Here is an 11,502-nt window from a genome sequence, read left to right as displayed (position 1 = left end):
AAAATATAATGTCTGAAAGTTTGAGATGTGAGGTAAGGTGGGATCCCTCTATTATTGTAGTAAATGATTTTGTGGAGGCAAAATGGAAGGGATACTACAGGGAAGACCAGTATGGAATGATTCTTGTATTCAACATAAGAGGTCATGAGAAATCCTCACGGCCTCTGCAAATTTCTTTTGCATGATGATCACAGGGTACTTTCTGCCTCTGTGACTAGACATGTCATGAGACAATAAAGCTCTATGGATACATCTATGAAAGCCTTGATTTTTGCTTGCTTCAGCAGCATATATGCTAAATTTGGGACAATACAGATAATATTGCATGGCCCCTGTGCAAAGATAACATGCAAATTCATAAAGTGTAATTTTTGAAAATTTCAATTATTTTTATTTTTAATATAATTTTATTTTAAAAATGTTTTCCCATGGTTACATGATTCATATTCTCTCCCTTCCCTCTTTCCTCCTTCCTCCCAGAGCTGATAAGCAATTCACTAGGTTATACATGTATTATCATTCAAAACCCATTTCCATATTATTCATTTTTGTAAAAGAGTAATCTTTTAAAACCCAAACCCCAAATCATATACCCATATAAACAGGTGGTAAATCACATGCTTTTCTTCTACATTCCTACTCCCACAGTTCTTTCTTTAAATGTGTTTGGCATTCTTTCTCATAAGTCCCGTTGGATTGTTGGGGATCATGGCATTGCTATTAGAAGCAAAGTCTATTATATTTGGTCATCATTTGGTCATCTACAATATTTCAGTAACTAGGTATAAAGTTTTTCTGGTTCTACTCATTTCATTCCACATCAATTCATGTAGGTATTTCCAGATCTTATAGGAATCAAGCAATTCACCATTCCTTATAGTACAATAGAATTCCATTGCCATCATATAACATGATTTTTTCAGCTATTCCCCAATCGAGGGGCATCCCTTTGTTTTCCAGTTTTTTGCTACCACAAAAAGGGCAACTATAAATATTTTTGTACAAATAAGTCCTTTCCCTTTTAAAAAAATATCTTTGGAATAGAAACTTAGTAATGGTATTGGTAGGGGGTTAAAGGGCATGCACTCTTTTAAATTCCTTTGGGCATAATTCCAAATTGCCTCAAGAATGGTTGGATCACTTCACAACTCCACCAGCAACGTATCAGTATCCCAATTTTTCCACCTCTCCTCCAACATTTATTATTTTCCTTTGCTGTCATATTGGTCAATATGATAGGTATAAGGTGGTACCTCAGATTGTTTTGATTTACATTTCTCTAATTGGGAAGGATTTAGAAGACATTTTCATATGATTATTGATAGTTTTGATTTCTTCATCTGAAAACTGCCTATTCATGTCCCTTGACCATTTGTCAAATGGAGAATAGCTTGATTGCTTGTAAATTTGACTTAGTTCTTTCTATATTTTAGAAATTAGACACTTGTCTTTGAAATTTGTTATAAAATTTTTCTCCGGGGCAGCTGGGTAGCTTAGTAGATTGAGAGTCAGGCCTAGAGCCGGGAGGTCCTAGGTTCAAATCCAGCGTCAGACACTTTTCAGCTGTGTGACCCTGGGCAAGTCATTTGACCCCCTTGCCCACCCTTACCACTCTTCCACCTAGGAGCCAATACACAGAAGTTAAGGGTTTAAAAATGTAAAAAATAAAATCCAATCAAATCAAAATTTTCCCCAGTTTGTTGCTTCCCTTCTAATTTTGGTTCCATTGGTTTTGTTTGTACAAAGCCTTTTTAATTTAATATAATAAAAGTTATTCGTTTTACATCTTATAATATTCTCTATATCTTTCTTGGTCTTAAATTCTTTGCTTTTCCATAGATCTGATCAATATACTATTCTATGTTCACTTAATTTACTTATAATATCACTCTTTATATTTGTCATATATCCATTTTGAACTTATTTTGGAATAGTGAATGAGATATTTCTCTAAACCTAATGTTTGCAATACTATTTTCTGTTTTCTAATTTTTCTAGCAGTTTTTTGTCAAATAGTGGGTTCTTATCCCAAAAGCTGGGATCTTTGGGTTTATTGAACACTAAATTGCTAAGGTCATTTAGCCCATGTCTATTCCATTGATCCTCCTTTCTCTTTTTTAGCCAGTACCATATTATTTTGATCATCACTGCTTTATAGTACAGTTGAAGATATCTGGTACTGCCAGGCCACCATCCTTTGCATTTTTTTCATTAGTTCCCTTGATATTCTTGATCTTTTGTTTTCCCAGATGCCTTTTTGTTATTTTTTCTAATTCTATAAAATAGATTTTTTTCATAGTTAGATAGGTATGGCACTGAATAATTAAATTAATTTAGGTAAGATTGTCATTTTCATTATATTAGCTCATCCTACACATGAGCAATTAATGGCCTTCTAATTGTTTAGATCTAGTTTTATTTGTGTGAAAAGCGTTTTGTAGTTGTGCTCACATAATTGCATTTCTCTTGGCAGATAGATTCCCCAATATTTTATGTTTAGACCAATTTTAAATGGAGTTTTTCTTTCTAAGTCTGGCTGCTGAGTTTTTCTGGAAATATATAGGAATGCTAATGATTTATACCAGTTTATTTAATATCCTGCAACTTTGCTAAAGTTATTATTTCTACTACCTTTTTAATTGATTTTCTAGGATTCTCTAAGTATACCATCATATTATTTTCATAGAATGATAGTTTAGTTTCTTCATTGCCTACTTTAATCCCTTCAGTTTCTTTTTCTTCTCTATTTGCTACCACTAGCATTTCTAATGTGATATTAAATAACAGTGGTGATAATAAGCATCCTTGTTTCTCTCCTGATCTTATTAGGAAGGCTTCTAACATATCCATTGCAGATAATACTTGCTGATGGTTTTAAATAAATACTACTTATTATTTTGAGGAAAGACCCTTTTATTCCTATATTTCCTAGTGTTTTCAATAAGAGTAGGTGTTGTATTTTGTCAAAAGCTTTTTTTGTGTTGTATTTTGTCAAAAGCTTTTTTTGTGTGTCTATTGAGGTAATCATGTGATTTCTGTTAGTTTGGTTGTTGATATGGTCAATTTTTCAGATGGTTTTCCTAATATTAAAAAAGCCTTGTTTTCCTGGTATAAATTCTACCTTGTCATAGTGAATAATCCTTGTGATAAATTGCTGTAATCTCTTTTACAGTATTTTATTTAAGATTTTTGCATCAATGTTCATTAAGGAGATTGGTCTATAGTTTTCTTTCTCTGTTTTTGGTCTGCATGTCATTGGAATCAATAAAAAAATTTGTGTCATAAAAAAGAATTTGGTAAGAATCCTTCTATTTTTTTGTCAACTAATTTGTATAGTGTTGGGATTAGTTGTTTTTTAAATGTTTGATAGAATTCACCTGTGAATACATCTGTCCCTGGATTTTTTTTCAGGGAGTTCATTAATGGCTTGTTCAATTTCTTTTTCTGAGATGGGATTATTTAAGTATTCTATTTCCTCTTTTGTTAATCGAGGCAGTTTATATTTTTGTAAAGCTTCATGCATTTTGCCTAGATTGTCAAATTTATTGCCATATAATTGGGCAAAGTAATTCTTGATAATTGTCTTAATTTCCTCTTCATTAGAAGTGAGATTGCACTTTTCGTTTTTGATACTGTTAATTTGATTCTCTTCTTTCTTTTTAAAATTTAGAATAACCAGTACTTTATTTTGTTTTTTTTCAAAGAACCATCTATGAATCTTATTTATTAGTTCAATAGTTCTTTTACTTTCAGTTTTCTTAGTTTCTCCTTTGTTTTTTAAGATTTCCAATGTAGTTTTTATATGGGGATTTTAAATTTCTTCTTTTTCTAGTTTTTTTGGTTGCATGCCCAATTCATTGATCTTCTTTATCTCCTTTGCTGATATATGCACTCAGGGATATAAAATTTCCCTTGAGTACTGCTTTGATTGTATCCCGTAAATTTTGATATGTTGTCTCCTCATTGTCATTCTCTTCAATGAAATCAGTAATTGTTTCTATGATTTGTTTGTTGACTCATCAGTTTTGAAGAATTAGATTATTTAGTTTCCAATTAATTTTTCATTTCTCTCTCCATGAATCCTTATTAATTATAATTTTATTGCATTATGATCTGAAAAAGTAAGTGTTGTTATTTTTGATAATGTAAGAAACAGAAAAAATAGAAAAGGGAAAACCTTAGCTTCCTTGTTACTCTGGTAATTATTGCCCTTTGTGCTAAATAGTTGAGAAAATCTATTTCTGAAAAGTAGTTTCAAAGTTTAACAATGTTTAGAGAAGTGGGAAGAATGGAGGTAAGAAGAAATTATTTATAGACTGTTGCTGTGTTCCAGAAAAGAAGCAATGAGGATTTCACTTAAACTTGATGCCTGTTCTCATGAAACTTTGAATCCAGTAACTGATTTGCATTAAGGTACAGGAATATGAACAAAATTGTTATCCTAAATGTAAAAATCATGAGCCAATAAGACTGTTGTGTTATGTAGGCAATTTGCCTGATCTATTGAAGGGCCAATTCTTTTTGCTAAACTGAGCACAGATTCACTGGAGGCCCCCATTGTAAAGAGTAGATTTCAGAAGAGACCTAATTAAAGCCATTTTGAACAGTTTCATATTTGTCTCTTTCTTCTGCCAATCTTGGAGAAGAACCCTATGGACATTTCCCAACTACCTCAGGCAAAATTGAATGGGGCCATTAGTTAGAATCCACGGGAGTTTTGTCTAATGTTGGAGGTAATGGCTTAAGGTTTCTGTATTGCTTTGTCTGTATATATCCAGTGGGAAGTGGGAGGGAGTTTTCATAGTTTCCAGATCACAAAGATGTGAGTACAATGGCTAATTCTTAGAGTCACCACTATAATCATAGTAGCCCTCTAATAAATGGCTTTTCATTGAAAAGGTGATATTATATTAGCAGCTGAGCTATACTTAACACCTGATGGATCTCTTTCAGTATAAAAGATTACCCATTAAGTCATTTACTCACAGGGTTCTTACCAGTTGCCTTACAGTAGGGTTTATTTTATGTGCTTTTAAGCCTATTTCCAAGGTTTTAAGATTTATTTGGCTGAATCAAATGAGAGAAAATTTGGCCAGTTTGTTGTTCATCTATTTCTTAGATCACTAAAAGAAATGGGTGCCTTAATGATCATAAACTCTCAAAGGCAGATCCTGAATGCTGGCAAAGCAGACAATTAGACTAGTAGGCTCTCTCAATGAGCTAAAGAGCTTTAATGTATTCTTTAATTCATCTAACAGTGCAATTAAAAAAAACTATTTACTATGGGCAAACCCCCAAATAGGGAATGAAGATTACATAGAAAGATGAATTGAGATGTCATTCTTGCCCTTGTAAAGCTTAAACATCTGTTGGGGAGGTAGGAGAATATTCAACAGGGAGAAAACAAATCAAATAATCAGATGTTATCTTTTGAAGTAAATACAATGACTAAAAAGGATATTTTAAAATGCTAACATTTGTGTTATGTGGAAGGAAGAAAATCCCACTCTGATGTCTTATCATGGCATGGAGGTGATCCTGAGTTTCAAAAGGATGTGATCTTAAAGTGAAAACCCTGGCCAGTCTTGCCAAGGGAGAAAAATTTCACTTTGAGAAGAGTGATAGAAGGCCACTGTGGCTGTCACCTGAGGACCAACCCACCCAACTTCAAAGAGGCTCTTCATTATGTAGATTGTAGGGTGGTGATTTTTTTTCAGCTGTAGTAACTCTCAGACCATCTAGCAACTAAATTATAGAGGGGTCGCAAAAATCATATACCTTTGAGGTAATGAACTATTAAGTAAGGCATGATGTCTTAACTCCAACACTCAAAAACAAACAAGCCAAACATATACAAAAAATCTGAAAACAACCAACAACCAAAAAGGTTATAGGCTACATTAATAGAAGCACAGTAATAAAATAGCGATTGTACCTATGATTCCTTTGGCATAGTTTTGTTATTCAGTTGTTTCATTCATGTCCAATTCTTTGTGACCCTATTTTGGATTTTCTTGGCAAAGATGCTAGAGTGACTTGCCATTTCTTTCTCCAGTTCATTTTATAGCTTAGGAAACTGAGGCAAACAGAATTAAGTGAATTGCCTAGGGTCACACAGCTAGTAAGTATCAACGTATTCAAATCAGAGACCAGATTTGAAATCAGGTCTTCCTGATTCCATGCTGGTTATCTATCCACAACATCCTTTAGTATTTAAAATGAAGGACTTTATAGTTCCATTTTATTCTGTTCTGGGGAGACCCCATCCAGAATATTATGTTCTATGAACCACATTTGAAGAAGTGCCCTGGCATACTACATTATGTCTAGTAAAATTTGACCGGTATACTATTCCCTATCATATGGAACAAAACACCCCCTACCCCCACTAAATGTAGTTATACCTACTCTCATAGATAGTTTCTGGATTCATGGACTTCTTCATGAAGATCCTGTTTTTTTCTATATGCAGATTCCTTGAGGTTCAGTATATAACAATTAGATATTTGTCAAGTCTTTCTCTTCATTATTCCCCTAATGCTTTCATTGCTCTGTTATAGAAGGACAGAGTCTCAAATAGATCACAATAGATTCAAAGTTCAAAGAATCAGCAGAGCACGTCAACCTCTGTTGGCCCCAGTGCCCACTCTGTCCATCCTCCTGTGAATTCTGACACAAGATTCCTTTTCTAGAGGTTTCCAAACTCTTGGATTTCACATAGTTCACAACTTTTACTTGCTTTAAGTTCATTCAGACTGATTTACATTCTGTTTTCTTTTCCTCTTTCTTTTCACCATTCTATTTTTCTCACTCAGAAACTGCCCAACTAACTATTCCATGTAAATACAGACTGCCCGATTCATCCTATAATTGTGTCAGTTCAATCACCAACATACTAGGCATCTCGATCTAACACCAAACCACTATGAACGTTCACCAAGGTCAGAGGAACATGGAGTTATTTCTTTAATAGTTGAAATATTTGTAACAGCTGTGGGCAGCCATGTGCCTCTAAATAGGGACTCTTATCTCATATTCCATGCTTAGAAAAGGATAAGAAATCATTATTTTCATTAATACTTAATGAAACAACATTTCTTTCAAATATTTAAAAATATTATTCTGGTAAAGACTTTGGAAAACTGCCAAAAGGATCCATGACATGAGTGTTAAGAACTTCTTCTCTCTGAACTTCTACATATAGTTGTTTGTGTTTTAACTCACATTGACACAGAAACTAACAATATTCTCCTACTCCCCTTTTATTTCTGTTCCTTCTTCTGATTAAATATATCTTACTCTTTAATACTGGAGACCCATCCTAAAATTTCTTATCTATTTTTCACTGGGATACTTTACCTCCAAGAGGCTAACCACTATCAAGGAGCAATCCCAAGTTTGCCTTAGTGACCCCTCTAATCCCAATTCTGTTGGGGTCCCTGAATCATATTCCACAAACATCTTGTATTTAATATTTCAAGAATTGAGCTTATTCTCTTTAGTTCTAAACCTTTTTTCCTGATTTAGCTATTTACATCAGCATCTCTTCCAAGTTTTCTCATTCATTTTTACAGGTTTTAAACCTTGTGGTTATTTGACAATTTATAGCTAGAATCCCTATCATATCCGTGAAGTTACCAATTATTCTTGATTGCACATCCAATACAACACTTACATCTTTCCCCTTTCTAATCTAAATGCCACCAGTGACCAATCATAAATTTTTTCATCATCCTCCTAATTGGTCTTTCAGCCTTTATTCTCCCCCCTCCATTTCCTTCATTGTCCTACTACAAGAAAAATCTCTCTTATGCACAGATCTCATTATATCATTTATTTTCTTTTAAAAAATCTTGTTGTTCTTTATTGCCTGCTAAGTAAAAATCAGATCCATTTTCCTGACTTTCATAGGCCTTCATGATGTGATTCCATAATTATCTTTCTAGCCAGATATCCTACTTACTCTTTTCTAGACACTTTATGTTCTAGTCAAGGTAGAATATGCATAGTTCATCTAATAGATCCTTCTTTGCTTGTTGAATTATTTGAGGAAATAGGAAGCACAATTATTTTGTTACATCTTGAAGGACTAACTGTGTAGATATCTCCCAAACACCTGATGACCTAATAGTGGAAAGAAAGGAGAAATAAAATTCAACAAATTATACAAGAACTAAAGTGGATGCTAACATGTTTACAACTACTTGTCCTTGGATAAGAGATTCTATACTTTTTTCTAAATGGACTTCTTTCGCATATGTAAAGAAATTTGCTTAATTCCCTTGTCTCCTGTCCTTGAAAAAGGAATGGTTTCTTAAAACAAATCCTGCCAGGTGCTTTCTATATACTTTCATTTTTTTCCCTTGCATGATCCCCATTTTTCTCTCCCTCTCTGTGAAATTTTTTCAGTATCTATTCTAAGTATTACTAATGATTGTGTGCTCTAAGTAGGTCTGTAAGGTTATATAAACCAAAACTGTACTCTAGGAAGCTTGAACTTCTATATGGTGAAAGCAGTATTTATTTGCATAGTAATACATTTCTTTGCTTTCAGTCTGACCTTCTATCTCTTACCCCAAATCATTGGATACTTCTTAACAGGTAAACTTCTCTCAAGGGCTTCCATTCCTATTGTTTGAGAGAATCCTCTTCCAAATCCTTCCTGTCATTTAAAACCTATTTCAAATGCCATCTTGTCCGTGTAATTTTTACTACTCATCATACATTTACACTCCTCCTCCCTGTCCAATTAGAATCTAAGTTCTATGACATGAAAGAATTTTCTTATCTAAATTTTGTGTATCTACCAGCACCTTATAAATATGAGATGGTTAATAAGTGTTTTTAAATGAATGTAGTTGTCATCTCCCATGTCCTTTTTCAAAACACCAAATATAATTGACTAAAAATTATATTTTCCTCTTGCTTACATACAACTGTAGGGAGATATTAAAATGCAAATTTAAGTTGTAATTAAAGAAATTACTTTGAGATCAAACAATACAAATGCAATCCATGTGAATCTCATGGCATATATCCATTCTATAGTTGCCAAATACAATGATAACACTAAGTGCATTATTTTAGATGGTTTTAATTTAGATTATTAAAATATTTCCATAGACATAGTAGACTGTTGACTACACTTTAGGTTTTTCTGATTAAGTAACTTGTTACATTACAACTTAGTTTATAGGAAAGTATGTCAATTAAATGGATAATTTTACATAGAGTCAGGAGAGGATTAGAAAATTTGACTCAATTATTTAAATGATTTGAACATAATGAATAGTAAGAAACCATAAATATGTTAAGTTCATAGAATCAGAGTTGGGAAGGACCTTAGAGGTGAGGTAAAGTTGCAGACAAGGAAACTAAGGTCTACAAAGGTTCAACAATGCATTTAATGCAAAGAAAGTGACAAAGTCAAGATTTGAACCCAGGTCCTTTGACTCTATAGGCAATGTATTCTACAGCATAATATGCTTATAGGTAAGAAATTTCAAAATGGATATGTTTTGTGGTATATTTTGATAATGATTTTATGGATTTTCTTTCTAGCTAATCTTTTATAAAATTACATCATTATAATTTCAGACTGGGTATATAAAGGGTAAACCACTGGAACAAAACCCTTAGAAGTTCTGCCAATGTGTAGTATGGTAAGATCAAAAGGATATTGTTTAAAGATGAGGTAAGCAATTTGGGGCAGGATCAGTAGATAGGATAATATTAGATTTGGAAGATGACAACATAGATCAGCTGGCTTGTCCTCCTAATCTTATAGATGAAGATATTGAAACTCAGAAAGACTTAAATGATTACTTAAGAGCCAACATGTGTAAGAGGTGACAACTCAACCTATTGTCTGAGCTTGAAGGAGAGATTTCTATACACTGCACCATAATTAAAATCTATGTCCTAACATTTTGGGGCAGCTAGAAAGTGCTGTGGATAGAGCACTGGACTTGGAATGGGGAAGATTCTTTTTTGTGAATTCAAATCTAGCTTCCGACATTTACTAACTGTTACTCTGATTGATATACCTAACTCTATTTGCCTCAGTTCCTTACTTGTAAAATGAGCTAGAGAAGAAGATGGTTAACCATTCTAATATCTTTTCCAAGAAAACCCTAAATGGGGTCATAACATAATTAAAATGACTAAAGAACAAAAATATTCTAAATTTAAGCCTTTTTCAAATGTAAAGGGGTAAACTATCCATTTACATAGTGCCTTTTATGTGCCAGGCACTGTGCTAAGTGCTTTGGAAATATTACCTCATCTTATCTTTACAACAACCCTGGAAGGTAGGTGCTATTGTTATTCCCATTTTATAGTTGAGAAAATGGGCAAATAGATGTTAAATGATTTGCCCAGGATAATACATCTAATAAGCATCTGAGTCGATTTTGAACTCATGTGTTCTTGACTACAGATCCAGCATTCTGTGTACTGATCTGTTGTAGGTTCCTATAATAATACCATGTTGAATCCCAGTTCAGTGGTTGGATGTTAGGTAGCAAATGCTTTGGGTACAGCACAAATATGTTAGAAGAGTTGCAATCTAGATCATTGGAGGGAGTACTTAAATAGTAGATGAAAGCAAAGAACTTTTGAACATATAAAAGTACATATACTGATATAAAGTCATCTACTAAAATCCTACATTTTACACTTTGATGGACTGGCCTGCTCTTGCTTCTTCATGATATGCAATTGCTGGCCAATCCAGCAAAATGTAAAATATAAAATATGACAAGTTCTACAAACTGTAAGAAATAAAATTAATATAAAAGGATAACTTTAAAAATATTACGCGTTTTTTAAAGATTTATTAGTAGCCAATAGAAAATGAAGCCATGTGCCATTCTGGCTTAGTCATTTTAAAAGTCATGTCCTAGCTTGCCATGCTGCTGGATTGGAAGCAAACAGGAAGTGAAAAACCAGCCCCTCAATTTTATCTCTCTAACTATGACATTGCATAAGGACCAGAAGCCAGTGGGCTCATGGGAAATGTAGTTCAAGTACCCCAAAATTTCCAATAACACGAAACCCAGAAAAGCTTTTGGTATGGTTTCCCACAGGCCATTCAAAGGAGATGGGGAGCTAAAATGTTGTGTAGCTATTTTTTCTTCCTTCTGTAAGTTTGAAACATGAACTGCTTGATAATGCTTCTCTAGAACAACTTTTGAATGGATTTGCCTTCTTTTCACCTGGGAAAGCAAAGGAAAGAAGAATGTATTTGTGTGTGGTTTAAAAATACATCTTCAATAGAAATGGATATGCTTAACAAGTTTGGTACTTAGTCATATTTTACTTTCATATTTAATAGCTTTTGGCCACTATGTTGAGTGAGGGAGTTTTTTTTTAACATTTATTAATATTCATTTTTAACATGGTTACATGATTCATGCTCCACCTTTCCCCTTCAACCCCCCCTTCTGCACCCCCTTAGATTTGTCCTTTTGCTAGATGCCACACCACACAGGATCCCAGGGG

At 33.5% G+C, this 11,502-nt stretch overlaps 1 pseudogene; it reads left to right on the top strand.

Annotated features, from left to right (window-relative positions):
- The first annotated feature begins 275 nt into the window (after positions 1-275).
- Positions 276-373, top strand: LOC123238411 (annotated as a pseudogene).
- The last annotated feature ends 11,129 nt before the right edge of the window (positions 374-11,502 follow it).

This window comes from Gracilinanus agilis, chromosome 2, assembly GCF_016433145.1.
Source record: "Gracilinanus agilis isolate LMUSP501 chromosome 2, AgileGrace, whole genome shotgun sequence".
NCBI classification, from domain to species: domain Eukaryota; kingdom Metazoa; phylum Chordata; class Mammalia; order Didelphimorphia; family Didelphidae; genus Gracilinanus; species Gracilinanus agilis.
Note: the sequence above shows the minus strand (reverse complement) of the source record. Positions and strands in the feature narration are given on the sequence as shown.